Source organism: Mytilus californianus, unplaced genomic scaffold, assembly GCF_021869535.1.
Source record: "Mytilus californianus isolate M0D057914Y unplaced genomic scaffold, xbMytCali1.0.p SCAF_7, whole genome shotgun sequence".
NCBI lineage: Eukaryota > Metazoa > Mollusca > Bivalvia > Mytilida > Mytilidae > Mytilus > Mytilus californianus.
This window is the reverse complement of record NW_026262723.1, coordinates 3206812-3221616: the sequence shown is the minus strand read 5'-3', so window position 1 is coordinate 3221616 and position 14805 is coordinate 3206812. Positions and strand designations below refer to the sequence as shown.

Here is a 14805-nt window from a genome sequence, read left to right as displayed (position 1 = left end):
TAATCCATCAAACATATTACTTAAATAAATTGAAGTTTATACAAGTACCCGATTTTGCAACGTTTACGGATAGTCATGACGTCCCGTAAATTATCTCAAATATTACCAGATATATTCCGCAACGTAAACGGATGCGAAATCTCCGCTGTAGACATATTTGTAGATCTTGTCCTGCTGATCATTTTATCTTCTTTTTATCTATCATGATCATTGTGTCTATTATAGGTTTTAAGATATAAAGCAAAAAACGCAACAATTGGTAAAATTTTAATTAAAGAGCAATAATTCCAATAATTAAGGAGTCGTCTGATGATTTCAGCTATGTTGATATATAGATCTTGTCTTGCTTATCATTTTTCCTCATACAAATTTCTCAGTATCTATTGTAGTTTTCAAATTAATAGACAAAAATGAAAAAAAAGACAAAATTTGACAATTAAGGGCGATAGCTCCTACTAGAAGTCGTCTGACAGTTTTGACGTAAATGGACAGCAGGAAAATGTCAACATTATCAACATGTCTGCCCATGTCAGATTTTCTCTATTCATAGCAGTTTTCAAGATAATAGACAAAACTTTCATTTTACCCCTAGGTTCTATTTTTAGACATGTTGGCCATATTGGGTGACAGGCGGGGTCAACGGATACCACCAAATCATAGTACGTCACATTAAAAAGGATCGAAAAAAAATATTCCCTTGAATTTAACAGTTGTAGGAAATTAATCCTACATGTCATTGCAGTAAAAAACATAAGTCATAAAACATATAACTTGGGTGTTTCAAAGAACCATTTTTTTGTTTGGTGTTTCTTTAAAATATTTTGGAAACTTGAGGTTACATAGTTACTAAAGCTTGTAAACAGGAAAATTAGGGGTGAACATTTGATTGGTTAACTTCCAGTGATGGTTACTATCCTATGTGCAATGAAATGTTATGTGAAATTTTGTCTGTAGTACTTAACAGGATCAAACTTTACCCATGCCAAGTACTTTTATATTTGAAACAAAGATAAATTCTGCACATTTTTTTGAAAAATGCCATTTTAACAAAGACTAATAGGGGAAAAACATTGGTGGTATTAATCCTAAATGGGAAGCTGCACATGCACCTTTGACCTTGTATGTATTCTCATTTGTTAAAATTTAGTGAAACATTGCATAAATGAAATATTCTGAGTGGATTGAGTCTCAAAAACACATTTTAGGAAAATGTTTCCTTAAAAAAGGGCTCTACCATGAATATTTGTAGGCAGAGCACGCTATACTCAGTGTTTTGGGGAGTTTTTTCTTTCTTTTTCTCTTAATATCCTATATTTTACTATAAAAGAAAACTTTTTCCTAAGTAATACTTTAAGAAATATACAATTATAAGTAAATTGAAATTATTTTATAAGCAGTAACAACACATTTTTAACTAAAAGGGAAGCATTTTATGTCCCTCTCTGGAGCGCAGCGTAAACCTAAGTTTTACGTAAGGATATATTGAAACCTACATGATTTCAGAAAACTTTTATATGGATAGTTTATTCAGCTTGAACACTTCAATTACTCATTTATTATCACATTTCTTGCATAAATGTGTGATAGTTACCCCCGAATGTTGATTAATTGGCCTAAAAAGTTGACATTTTGAGGAAATGAGAGGTATAAATGGACCAAATGGGACCTTATAATGAAAACAAAGAGGTCCATTAGTGGTAATTATCATCATAGAGTCATCTTTTGTATCATGTTCAACTGTTTGTATGCAAGCTGATTATTACAAAACTTTGACATTTATGCTTGAAATAACCAGTTTTTCAAAGGTTATGCAACAAAAAAGTCTCCTTTAGGTGTAATACCACCAAATCATAGTACGTCACATCCGGTTTCATACAAAAAAAGGATCGAAAAATATATTTCCCTGAATTTGACGGTTGTAGGAAATTAATCCTACATTTCATTGCAGTAAACAAATTCTGAGTCATAAACATATATCGTGGGTTTTTTAAAGCAACATTTTTTTTATTAGGTGTTTCTTTAAAATATTTTGGAAACTTGAGGTTACATGGTTACTAATGCTTGTAAACAGGAAAAACAGGGGGTGACAATTTGATTGGGTAACTTCCAGTGATGATTATTATCTTATATGCAATGCAATGTTATGTGAAATTTTGTTTGTAGTACTGGACAGGATAAAACTTTACTCATACCAAGTATTTCTCTATTTGAAACAGAGATAAATTCTGAACAATTTTTCGAAAAGTGCCAATACAATGGTGGTATTACTCCTATACGCAGACGGAATCCTCATAGATAATTTGTTGGCTAAAACCTGGTTTACGAAAATCACTTACCAGGCACAAACTACTTGTTGGAATTAATAACTGTTGTTGTTTTCAGTCAAAACGGGCTGTTCCCAGCTAACCGAAAACGTCAACAAACAAGCAGCTTGGAACCACATAAGCAGACTTAACCCAGGAATCAAGTTGAAAATATTTCATTCAATTATACTAATGACACTCATATATAACATAGGAAAATCCATCACCAGTGAAAAATCATGGGACCATTGTCACTTAGTAACAAGCCTTTTTAAACAACAAATGGACATCAGCGGAGCGTAAACCCATAAAGTTACCAACTAAACCAAATATAGATCACTCAATGTTAATATAAATCCTCCTACTTGCAGGGGAGAACAAAATCCCGTTTCAAGAACAAAACAATAAAGCATATACCAATGTGGATTATGTGAACATCCGATTACATGGTACTGCAATGGAGAATGCTGAGACGAATGCAACATCTGGCACCACAGATCATACATAGAACTATGTTCCACAGACTATGATGTACGACAGATATCAAATGTACAATGGCTATGCTGCAAATGTCTCAATCTTCACCTTCTACAGCTATGAACTCACCACCTCGAAATATTATGAACCTCTAACCCACAACAGTACATTTGAATCCATCACGTCGAACGCTTTTAGTCCACTAAGTGCCAGCAGCCCAAAAGCATTAAAGAAAAGACTTCTGAATTTACAGCTGCAGTATATTAAATCAAACCAGACATCATCTGTGGCACAGAATCATGGCTTAAAGGAGAAAATCCAGGAACAAATCCTACACAAGATGCAATAAAATCCAGTAAAGTATTTCCGGAAAACCACGTAGCTTACAGAAACGACCGGGGTACACTAGGCGGAGGAGTTTTTGTCCTTGTACACAATGACATTATTGCAGTAGAAAAAAAAACCCGATTTAGTAACAAAATGTCAATTGAATGGGTAAAAATTAGGGATATCAACTCGGTGAACAATTAATAATCGAGTACTCGTTGGTTTTATCGAGCGATACTCGAGTACTCGCTCGGGAATATATCTACAACACGGAAACACAAAAGTGCTCTATCACCCTCTCACCTATGTGTTATTTAATCTATTATACTGAATGTCCTATCATTATTGTCTTTACAGATGAATTTTATTTAAAAGTATTTTCTATGGCGTCACGTACATAACAACGTTACGGGTATTAAAAAAATCAACAGAAGTGAAGCAAGATGTTTTATTTCAAATAATAGAATCTGAGCCAACGTAGAACTTAAGCATTGTCTTTAATAACTTGATGTAAATTCAATTCATTATCCTTTAAATTATCGATTTTTGATTGGTCTTGACAGAGACATATATACACAGAGATTGTCAACTCCGTGAAATCCCGTTAAAAAACGCGGCCCGGAATGAGATTCTCGTCGATAATTATTCTACAACATGTAGACAAGTCAGGGATGAATAACCTCGATAGCTAATCAAGAAAAGTAATAGGAAAACTTATTTCAGATCAAATAAATTCTTTTTCTAAAAAACTACTTGAAATAGTTGTATTTTTTTAATGTATTTGATTGAGAAAATATTTTTTTCTTTTTTTCGGCATTTCTTTCAATTTAAAAAGTAAAATCTGGTAATGATCATGATATTACAAGAAACATTTCTTTGCTAAAGTTTGCTTCTAAATTACACAGTGAAATTATGTGTGTCCGATTTTCCGGTCATTATTTCCTTAGAGTTGTGACTGTGGATTCACAGGTGTGCGATTACGCAATTTATTGCCCTCCGATCACCTGAATTTTGCCGGAGGTGAAGTTCTAAGTGGATTATTACTTGGTAATTGTTTTTACAACTAAACAAATTCTGACTTTATTTTAACAGAAACACTGGGCTATACTATGAATAGGGTAAACGGGTGAAAATATGTAAAAAAACAACTGTTATACACAAATCCAGTATGTCATAAGAAAGTAATTCATGTGCTGGGAATAATTATTCTCTAAAGATGGAAAAGTTTATTGACTGTAGCCATGGACAGGTGCCTGTCTTTATATTGAAGAGAATGAAAATGGCCGACAGCTTGAATGGTCATTTTTAATTGTAAATTGCATCAAAGCTGATGAAAATATGTAAAAAAACAACTGTTATACACAAATCCAGTATGTCATAAGAAAGTAATTCATGTGCTGGGAATAATTATTCTCTAAAGATGGAAAAGTTTATTGACTGTAGACATGGACAGGGGCCTGTCTTTATATTGAAGAGAATGAAAATGGCCGACAGCTTGAATGGTCATTTTTAATTGTAAATTGCATCAAAGTGGGTGAAAATATGTAAAAAACAACTGTTATACACAAATCCAGTATGTCATAAGAAAGTAATTCATGTGCTGGGAATAATTATTCTCTAAAGATGGAAAAGTTTATTGACTGTAGACATGGACAGGGGCCTGTCTTTATATTGAAGAGAATGAAAATGGCCGACAGCTTGAATGGTCATTTTTAATTGTAAATTGCATCAAAGCTGGTGAAAATATGTAAAAAACAACTGTTATACACAAATCCAGTATGTCATAAGAAAGTAATTCATGTGCTGGGAATAATTATTCTCTAAAGATGGAAAAGTTTATTGACTGTAGACATGGACAGGGGCCTGTCTTTATATTGAAGAGAATGAAAATGGCCGACAGCTTGAATGGTCATTTTTAATTGTAAATTGCATCAAAGCTGGTGAAAATATGTAAAAAACAACTGTTATACACAAATCCAGTATGTCATAAGAAAGTAATTCATGTGCTGGGAATAATTATTCTCTAAAGATGGAAAAGTTTATTGACTGTAGACATGGACAGGGGCCTGTCTTTATATTGAAGAGAATGAAAATGGCCGACAGCTTGAATGGTCATTTTTAATTGTAAATTGCATCAAAGCGGGGTGAAAATATGTAAAAAACAACTGTTATACACAAATCCAGTATGTCATAAGAAAGTAATTCATGTGCTGGATATAACTATTCTCTAAAGATGGAAAAGTTTATTGACTGTAGACATGGACAGGGGCCTGTCTTTATATTTTAAAAATTGAACGTGGCCGACAGCGAGAATACTGAATTTTAATTGTAAATTGCATCAAAGTGGGTGATTTAATGAAAAATTCAACATATTTACACAAAACCAGTATGTCTTGGGAAAAGTGATTCATCTCATAAATGGTTTTTTTTCCTTTTCGAATGAAAAGGTTTTAATAAAAAAATACGTCGGTGTAAAAAAATTTCATAACGTCCATGTCGGCCAAGCTTTCCCCTTATTATTGACAACAATAAAACGTTAATCGTCACAATATTTTAACTAACAATTACTACAAACTGAATAAAACAAGGTAAATAATTTACGAAATTGAAATATATACTTACATTATGCTGTTTTGAAAAGCTTGATGTAAAATAAAAATCGAAGCGGTGGTGAACTTGTCATGATCAGATGCAAAATGGCGATCTCATTAAAGTCTCGTGTGATGCGTGTTTTTAATTGGATTTCGCTGACCACTGTTACAGTTGCCAATCTCTGTGTATATATGTCTCTGGTCTTGACGAGAGGGTGACATTCTAAAAAAATTGTCACCCGCTCAGCCATGTGATAGAGTAAATTAACACCCTCGTATTAGCCAATCAAAATATGGCATTTTAACGTGAAGTATAATAAATTATTTTTTTAAATATTTCCCCTTTATAGATATTTTTTTACTTTAAAACTCATAGACCGACTTACATGCAGCTTTGATTTTCTTTGTGCCGTTTTTTTCAAGGACACGTTTGAGAAGGAATTGAAAACTATAAAGTTAGGATACTTGACTACTTTCTTGAAATTGAATAATTATTTTGCTAATTTTATAAATGCATAAAACCCGAATCAATACTCCATGAAAATTCATAGTATCACGGAATCAAATTGTCAGCCTGACGGTTTTGTACTGTAAATGGATACATGTTTGAAGGTATAAAATTCGAGGCAAGTATCTGTCAGCCGGCTCTGATAGCCTAATGCAGTTTTTTTCATACGGTAAATATGAAACAAAAACGGTAAATATGATACAATAAACTGTTAACATAGAGATATATCTCACCTTTTTGTTAATTTGATAGTAAAATGCAAGTGTTGAAATTAAGATAGTAATACTTTAACATGTAAGTTATGAAAAATATTCAAAGTCAATGAACCATGACTGAGGGGGCGTGGTCAGATAATCTCCATGGAAATGAGATATGCAAATGCTTATACAACTGCATAGCAAATATCATTGACCTACCACTAGTGGTTCACCATAAACTATACCTAATCACAAAATAATACATTGTTGCCTCCGCCGTCGGAAACAGTATACCTATGTCTCGCTTTTTGACTCCGTCAAGGTGAGACAAAAACGGATGTAACAAGATATATTTCGAACCATAATATTACAATTTTCGGCCGGGATGCTTCGCCCCCCTGGCCACCCCATTACAAGGGGGTCTCAATCGGCGGCCCCCGACCTCTGCCTCGTCTGTTTCCGAGGCCCAGTTACGTCCCTGGGCATTTTAAATGACAATTTAGCACAAGCATTCGAAACAAAATGTATTTTATTTACTTGTATGATTAATCAGTGATGACTATTTAATTTTCCGAAAGAGGTTCTCAAGAAAATCAATTTTATATAAAGAAGACAGCAATATTCTAATCGGAAACCGATTAGTCGAGTATCGTTTTGGTATTTGATACTCGGTACTACCGAGCGATACTCGAATACTCGAGTACTCGTTGACATCCCTAGTACTTAAGATACAGCTGATAGACCAAATGACCTGACAATAGGCTCATTCTACATGCTACTCAGAAATATGGATGATATTAAATAACTTGATAAAACACTGGATCAGATCTCAAATAAAACGCAAATTTCATACTTACTGGAGGTATTCATTGTTTGTGACACCATGTCAATAAACCATTACGCACAAAACAAGGAAATACAAAAAGAATTAATGGAAGTAATTATATCCCATTCAATAACTCAGATACATAAAAAGGCGGGCTAGAGGTAAACACCTCCTGTACATAGTGTTGACCACCAACCCATCACTTATTAAAACGTCAACTAATACTCCAGAAATATCTGACCACGACATGATCATAACACTGTTACATAAAACCACACTACCATAGTAAACGGCCACGTAAATGCTATATATTTACTTTAAAGCAAAATGGGAAGATCTCCATAAAGAACTCAATATACTATCAACAAAAATCAAGGATATGTATCAAAATGGTGCTTAAGTACAAGAATTATGGGACACATTCAAAAATGAATTCTATACAAATTTGGACAAGAACATACCAGAAAAACTCGGGAATACATCAAATCAAGAAAACAGGACAACAAAGGAGTATCACCTTTGGAAAGCAATGGCCATTTTATAGTTAACGATAATAAAGGGAAAGCAGAACTACTGATTCAACAATTTAAATCAGTATATTGACCAGAGACAACGACAAACACTGCCTAAAACAACAAAACAAATAAAGAACACAATACCATCCCTAGAAATAGAACATGAAGGTGCCAAAAAACTGCTTAGATAACTAAATAAAAGCATCAGGACCAGACGGCATACTAAATAGAATCCTCAAGGAGTGCTCTAAACAACTAGTGCCAGGACTTGCAAAAATATACAAAAGTCAATTAATACTAAATCACTGCCCAGAGACTGGTTAAACGCTAACATATCAAGGGTACTCATAAAAGTCCTTTATAAAATGGCAAAATTAAAAGCTCAAACTAATGGAAAAATAACTGTCATATTTCTGACTTGGTACAGGCATTTCCTAATGTAGAAAATGGTGGATAAAACCTGGTTTTATTGCTAGCTAAATCTCTCACTTGTAAGAAAGTCGCATAGAATTCCATTATATTGACAACAATGTGTGAGCAAAACAAATAGACATAATAGGTAAACTCGGAAAATCAGTGAGACGATAGACATGCAATTAAGAGATCGATGTTTATATTTTTTTTTACATTTTCCAAGAGTTTTTATTTGTTAATTAAACTTTGTCATAACAGCAGTTAAATGATTTGGTGTATTAAATTTTTTCTTTTAAAATAATTAACAATATCTAACTTATTCCACATGTGTATTTCTTTCATCACTTTTTCCTTCGCACTTGCGCTGCGCGGTTGTCGAAGTACTAACCAGAGGTCTTGTGGTTAAGGTCACTGCATACGGAAAAGCTATCGGTGAATAGAGTACAGGAAGACAATAATGCAATATATTTCTGAACATTATGATAAGATAAAGGAGTTCATGATGATGATGTACACGTGTTTTATAGTAAAGAAAGGCCATTTAAGTATATAATAACATAAACGGTACCAATTTCTTCTGCACCAGATGCGCATTTCGATAATTAATGTCCCTTCAGTGATGCTCGAGGCCAAAATATTCAACTCTTTTTTTTTTACTATTGAAATATCATAAGACTTTATGGTCACTGCATACGGAAAAGCTATCGGTGAATAGAGTACGGGAAGACAATAATGCAATAGCAGTTTATTTCTGAACATTATGATAGGATAAAGGATTTTCTTTTAACAGAAAGTTCATGTACACGTGTTTTATAGTAAAAATAAGCCATTCAATTATATTAACATATTCAATCTTTTTTTTTTTACTATTGAAAATATCATAAGACTTTAAACCACATATTTACCAAAGCAAGGCTATATTGTTTGTTCTGTATTCCAGTAAAGAAAGAAATTGATGACAACTATATACCAAGACCAACATGTAATAGCTCGGGAAGTTTTGCGCGATGAATATCAATATTCAACATGGTCTTCGGGTGAATAAGCTATTTTATTCAAAATACAATCAATATTGAAAAATCTAATAGATCATACTTTTGTGTTTAATAATATTTATTATCTGACAGTAACTTCAAAAGCCCGTAATACTCTGCAAATGCATTACCTTAAATAGTTCCTCTGCAACTTTTGTTGCTGGAATTTCATATTGACCGACTGACTTTGTCCCAGTTTCAACTTCAACAATTGCATGCTAAAATGTTAACAAATAAGATAATACATGTTTAAAGCTTTAACGCTTTTTATGTACATTTATATATATGTTTTTTTGTAAGTATGATTTTCATGTGGCAGTCCCAAGTCAGAAACCTCGTCATAGGTTCTCTCATCATTTTGATGTACAGTATATCATGTAACATCTTAGTGTTTTGTATGTTGTTGTTGCAGATTCCTATAACAAGATGTCATTTATATCTCACTGTAGGAAATAGAATATCAGAACATTTAAGTGAAAGTACAGCGATCAAATTTTACACATTTCCCACCTAATTTTTATATGGCCGAAAAAAGAGATTAATCTTCCAAAAACAAAATTAGGTATTCAGGGAGAAAGCTTACAATCCCTACCGATTAACCATAAAAAATGTCCGGATTTTTAGTATATAGACATGAGAATGGCACTGTAAGTGATGACATCATGTTTTATGAAATATGGGAATTTAAATTGTAAATCAAATTGGAAATGTTTCAGTTCTGAGTGAAAGAATACCTGTAATCTTTAGATGGATAAGAATGTGCTTTTTATTATTTAGGGGAGGGGGCATGAAAATATTATAGCATTAATTCTTTAATAAATGATCATTAAATTATTTTTGTCAGTATACAATGCATAAGTTTGATACGATCGTAATTAAACGTAAGATGTCAACCCACGTCTGCCGGGATAACCATTTACTGTTCATTAAAAGTGGCTGTACGTTTCTAGTTACCCCTTTTTCTCACTTTTTCGTTTCAATGAGTTGAGATTTCAATGTGCTGAACATGTCATTTTTTTCAACTTTGTTGTTCATTTTGAAAGTATAGATTAACCGTAAAAAAAATATTTTCTACTGGTTACTAATCTAGGAATCCATGGACAAGAACCTTTGCCGTTGCCCAGTTTATTAGAAATTGACTGTAGCCTTACCGTTCCCCAGTCTTTTACAAATTGACTATAGACTGTGGGATCATATGAGGTTGGCAAAGAACAAACTGCAGCTATAAACTCGTCACTCAGTTTGTGTAAGGATGGGTAAGCTGGAGGCATTACATAACGACTACGTCCTCGATTACATACAGTTATCTCAGCAACAGTAATAACATTTGGTTTGGGAGCACTATCGAGAGCTAAAAAGTGGAGAAAAAGATATTCAGCCAAATTACAAAACTTTCAAACTTATTAAGGGGAATATCATGAACATAAATACACTCATGATATATACCAGGCCTTGCGGTCATAAAACTTTCGAGTACGATTATCGTACTCACAATCAGAAACCAACCAATCAAAACACTGGAGTGGTTCGAGCACAAATTTTGTACTCCGAGTATTGAGTAAAGTTTTATGACCGAGGGCCCTGATATGAACATGTTGCTTTATCGTTTTTTTGTTTTGTTTGCTTGTTTTTTTTATTTTTTATTTTTTGTTTTTGTTTTTTTTATTTGTTTTTGTTTTGTGTTTTAGAAGAATTATTATTTTACGAACCTGTCGCATCTTATATATTGAATATACAGAAGATTCAATCAGTGTAGCCCTCTTATATTCAGCACTATTTAGTGCGTAAAGGAACTACCAAAGGTATGTTTTAACTGGATCAGTATTTAATAATTTAAAATTCAAAACATAAATATAAATATAAGTTAAAAAAGAAATGTGGAGTGCACGCCAATGAAACAACAACAACAATTTAGCGACACAAATACATAAAAGACATTGAGAGGTCAACAAAGTATTCAGCAATAAAAACAAGTTTATATATAGACTTTGTCACTCTATAAATCGCCCAGTTCTAAAATAGAATAGTATATGAGAACATTCATCTTTCTGTTTTTGTCTAGCATATAGTATTTTCGTGGTCGTTATTCCTATCACACTTCTTGAAAAACAAGGGCTTTCTTTAAACAAGATGTTTGAATCTTAAATTCTTGCCAAAAAAATGTTTCAGAAGGAAAGTGAAAAAAAATAGTTGTTTCCATCAAAAGTTGTTGGGGAGTACAATATTGAGTTTCGAAACAAATTTCCTGTTCCTGTATGAATGTTAATGAAAAAATAGCTTGTTTTTTATTAAAGCCCTAATTAGAAAAAAAAAATGAACAATATATAATACATGCGCAAGTATATGAAAAAGAAATAGAAGACAACGTTTAAATGTAAACGATCACCATACTATTTGAAATTTGAATCACGAGCTAAATCTATTATTATGAAAAAAAGAGATTTAACAAAGTTGAAACGGGATACCAATTTGTAAAATAAGGAGATTTAACAAAGTAAGGCCTTCAACAATGAATAAAACGCATAGCGTACAGTAAGGTATAAAAGGATTCTGTATGAAAATCAAGTGTGAAAGAGTTCAAATCTGAAAACCAATGTCCGGATTTAAACTTCTAGCAATTACATTGCAGACCGCAATCAACAACAACCACAAAATTACAGGCTCATCGGCTTGAGACAGAAACCTACAGATTTAATATAAAATGATGTATATAAATCATGTATTTTGCACCACCGAAAGTATACGACATACTCTTGTTATGATCTTGTATTTAGTAACGAAATATATTATATCATACTAAGGCTATCTATTTACCAGATCCAGCCATGAATGCATATGGACGAATGAGCATGTCACCATCACCTACAAATTATTTCAATATCATTATATGATGATATGAATGATAGTGTTAACATTCAAACCATAGGAAACTAAATACAAACAGCTTTTTGTACCTCTGGATGTAATGATTTCTTGCTAAGAATTGTTTTATCGTTCATTTGTTTAAAATATGACTTAATTATATCTTTTTATGGAATGCTTTTATTTAACCCAAGACATATTATCATGTAGATCAATATGTTCGGTTTCGATGGTTTGAAGTGTTCACTTTGCAGGCATCTGACATGTTGTACCCGTCCTGAAGAGCTCTACTCGAGAAATGGTAGAACCGTTCTAGAACAGTTAAGAATAGTTTTATAACATTATTCTGGCCGTTCTGAAAAGAGGTTAGAACTAATTTAACTGTACTACATGTAAGAGCAAGCTCACAGTACTTTACTTAAATTGGTGATATCAATCCGTCCTAGACTTGAAATCGGTTGCTGTATTGCAATGCGCATTAATAAATTATACAGAAAAAGCATTTAAGTATGTTTAAAAGAGAGGCGAAAGATGCCGAAGAGACACTCAAACTCATAAGTCGAAAATAAACCGATAAAAAAGGAAAAGACAAAAAGACAAAAATGAGTACACAAAACACAACATAGAAAACTAAAGACTGTAAATTAAGAAATTGATATGTATGCCAAAAACGAAAATTGCAGTGATTGACCAACAAGTTACAGTATACTTAATACTTTTATTAACAAGTCTATTATGCCATTGAAACAAATTTGAAAGCAAATTCCTGAATTTATACGCTTAATGTTCAATTCAACCGTAAAATCTGAATACCATTGATATGATCACCAAAGAGTTACACAGATCACTTTCGCTGATATTCCATCAAATAACGAGCTTTCAATTGTTTTTTAAACTCCCTGTACATTTCCTGAATAATGCCATTGGTTTCCATTAGAAATGTGTCGATGTAAGCAAAATGTGTTACACGTATGTATTGGTTAGTTAGGAAAACAAATGAATCAGGCATGGAAGTGAAAGAGATTAGACACTCTTACATCAAAAAGTGTTACACGTATGTATTGGTTAGTTAGGAAAACAAATAAATCAGGCATGGAAGTGAAAGAGATTAGACACTCTTACATCAAAATGCATACCAGTAAATGTATCTTATCTTTAGATATATTTGAAATTTTATCTTATTGAAGGTGTTTTGTTCTAATTTATGTATACAAATTTCTTACCGCTTGTAACATAATCTCTGAGAAGGTATTCCTGCTTAGTTTTTGCATCACTGAAATATTCATATGTTGTGTGATTGGTGCAGAAGGTAACATTGTCCACTCGAATAAGAATATTTCTATTTGAATCGTCAATGTTGAGTATCTGTCTAGTTGGTTTTACACCAGGGTCAAGGCCAGATGTAGAGAAACGCCCACCTTCGGGGTTTGCTCTCAGTAGATCGTACCCTAATCCAAGTAATTTGGAGTCGGCCAGAGTATTACAGGAACTAGTTGGCAGTAACAGACTTAAAATTGTGAAAATCGAATACATCGTCTGCAGTGAATATAAAATTTGTATATAATGAGTACCATTAAAAAGAAATATGTTACATTACGAATAATGGGGACTATTAAAGATGGAATCCGTCAATCATAATTATCCATCTTTTTTAGTTCATCCTTCGTTCGCAGTAAACGATGCCCATGTGTTCCCAAAAGTGTTAAAATACAATTTTGAATAACCTGGCATTGTCGTTTTACTTTCTTTCCTTGATATGTAAATACGTGTCCTCTGATTACATAATTCAAAGTTAAGATAATTTTTTCATGGCATTTATCTATTGAACTTGAAATAAAGGATATCGTTGAAACTGATAAGTTTGATTTATATCTTAACATTCTCTTAAAGTAATATAATTGTATGATGTTGGTTGATTAACCAAGTGCTCTACAAAATGAATATTTGGTTTTCTTTCCCTTCTTGGTACATGTACCATTTCACATATCATGAGGTTTCCAGGATGTACTTGTTGGAGGGTTATCTTAGCCTGCAAAATATTACTAAACCATGGCTCATATATATTATTATTAAGTTGAAGTCCTTTCCTTGAAAGTTGTTAGGGCATCATCATGGTTTGTTTGACCGTTATTAGAAATCTGCATTACAGATTGCCACAGATATGTTCCATTTATTTTACAGGGTTGACTGCTGGGGTAAATATATTGCCATTTTATTTAATCGTCCCGCCTGGCAGTGTAACCCGTACTATTTTTATTTTTAAGGGGATGACGGAGAAAGGGGTATGTCTAAATACACAAACACCTCCGATGGGAATGTGGACATTAATTCGATGATTCTGGTAAGGAAAATGTCACGTTCTGTAAATTTAAAGAATCATTGCAACGACACCCTGAGAGTTCAATTGGTTGTCTGTTGCGAGGTAACATTTCTTCGTCTTCCTTACTTGCAATACTTCCTATTTTAAGAGTTGTTAATTTGTAATTGTTATGATTATAGATTTGCATGAAATATTTGCCACTGGAATGAAAGCAAGAAACAATCAATCAATATGCCAAAATGACGTCCTCCTTTCTTCATTCATGACTATAATCAACAACTGCAAATTATAATTGAAACGAGCATCACTATAGTTCAAATAGGTTTACCCAGACTTATTCTAGTTGATGTTACTCGTTTTAAGTGTATAGTTTCAGGACTTATATTATTTGTGGTTTCGTCTTTGTTCATTGCTTTATCTTTTTTGGATAC

The 14805-nt window shown here is 32.9% G+C and overlaps 1 pseudogene; it reads right to left on the bottom strand.

Annotated features, from left to right (window-relative positions):
* Window positions 1–13587, bottom strand: part of LOC127708398 (uncharacterized) — a 36282-nt pseudogene extending 22695 nt beyond the window's left edge.
* Between the last annotated feature and the right edge of the window lie 1218 nt (window positions 13588–14805).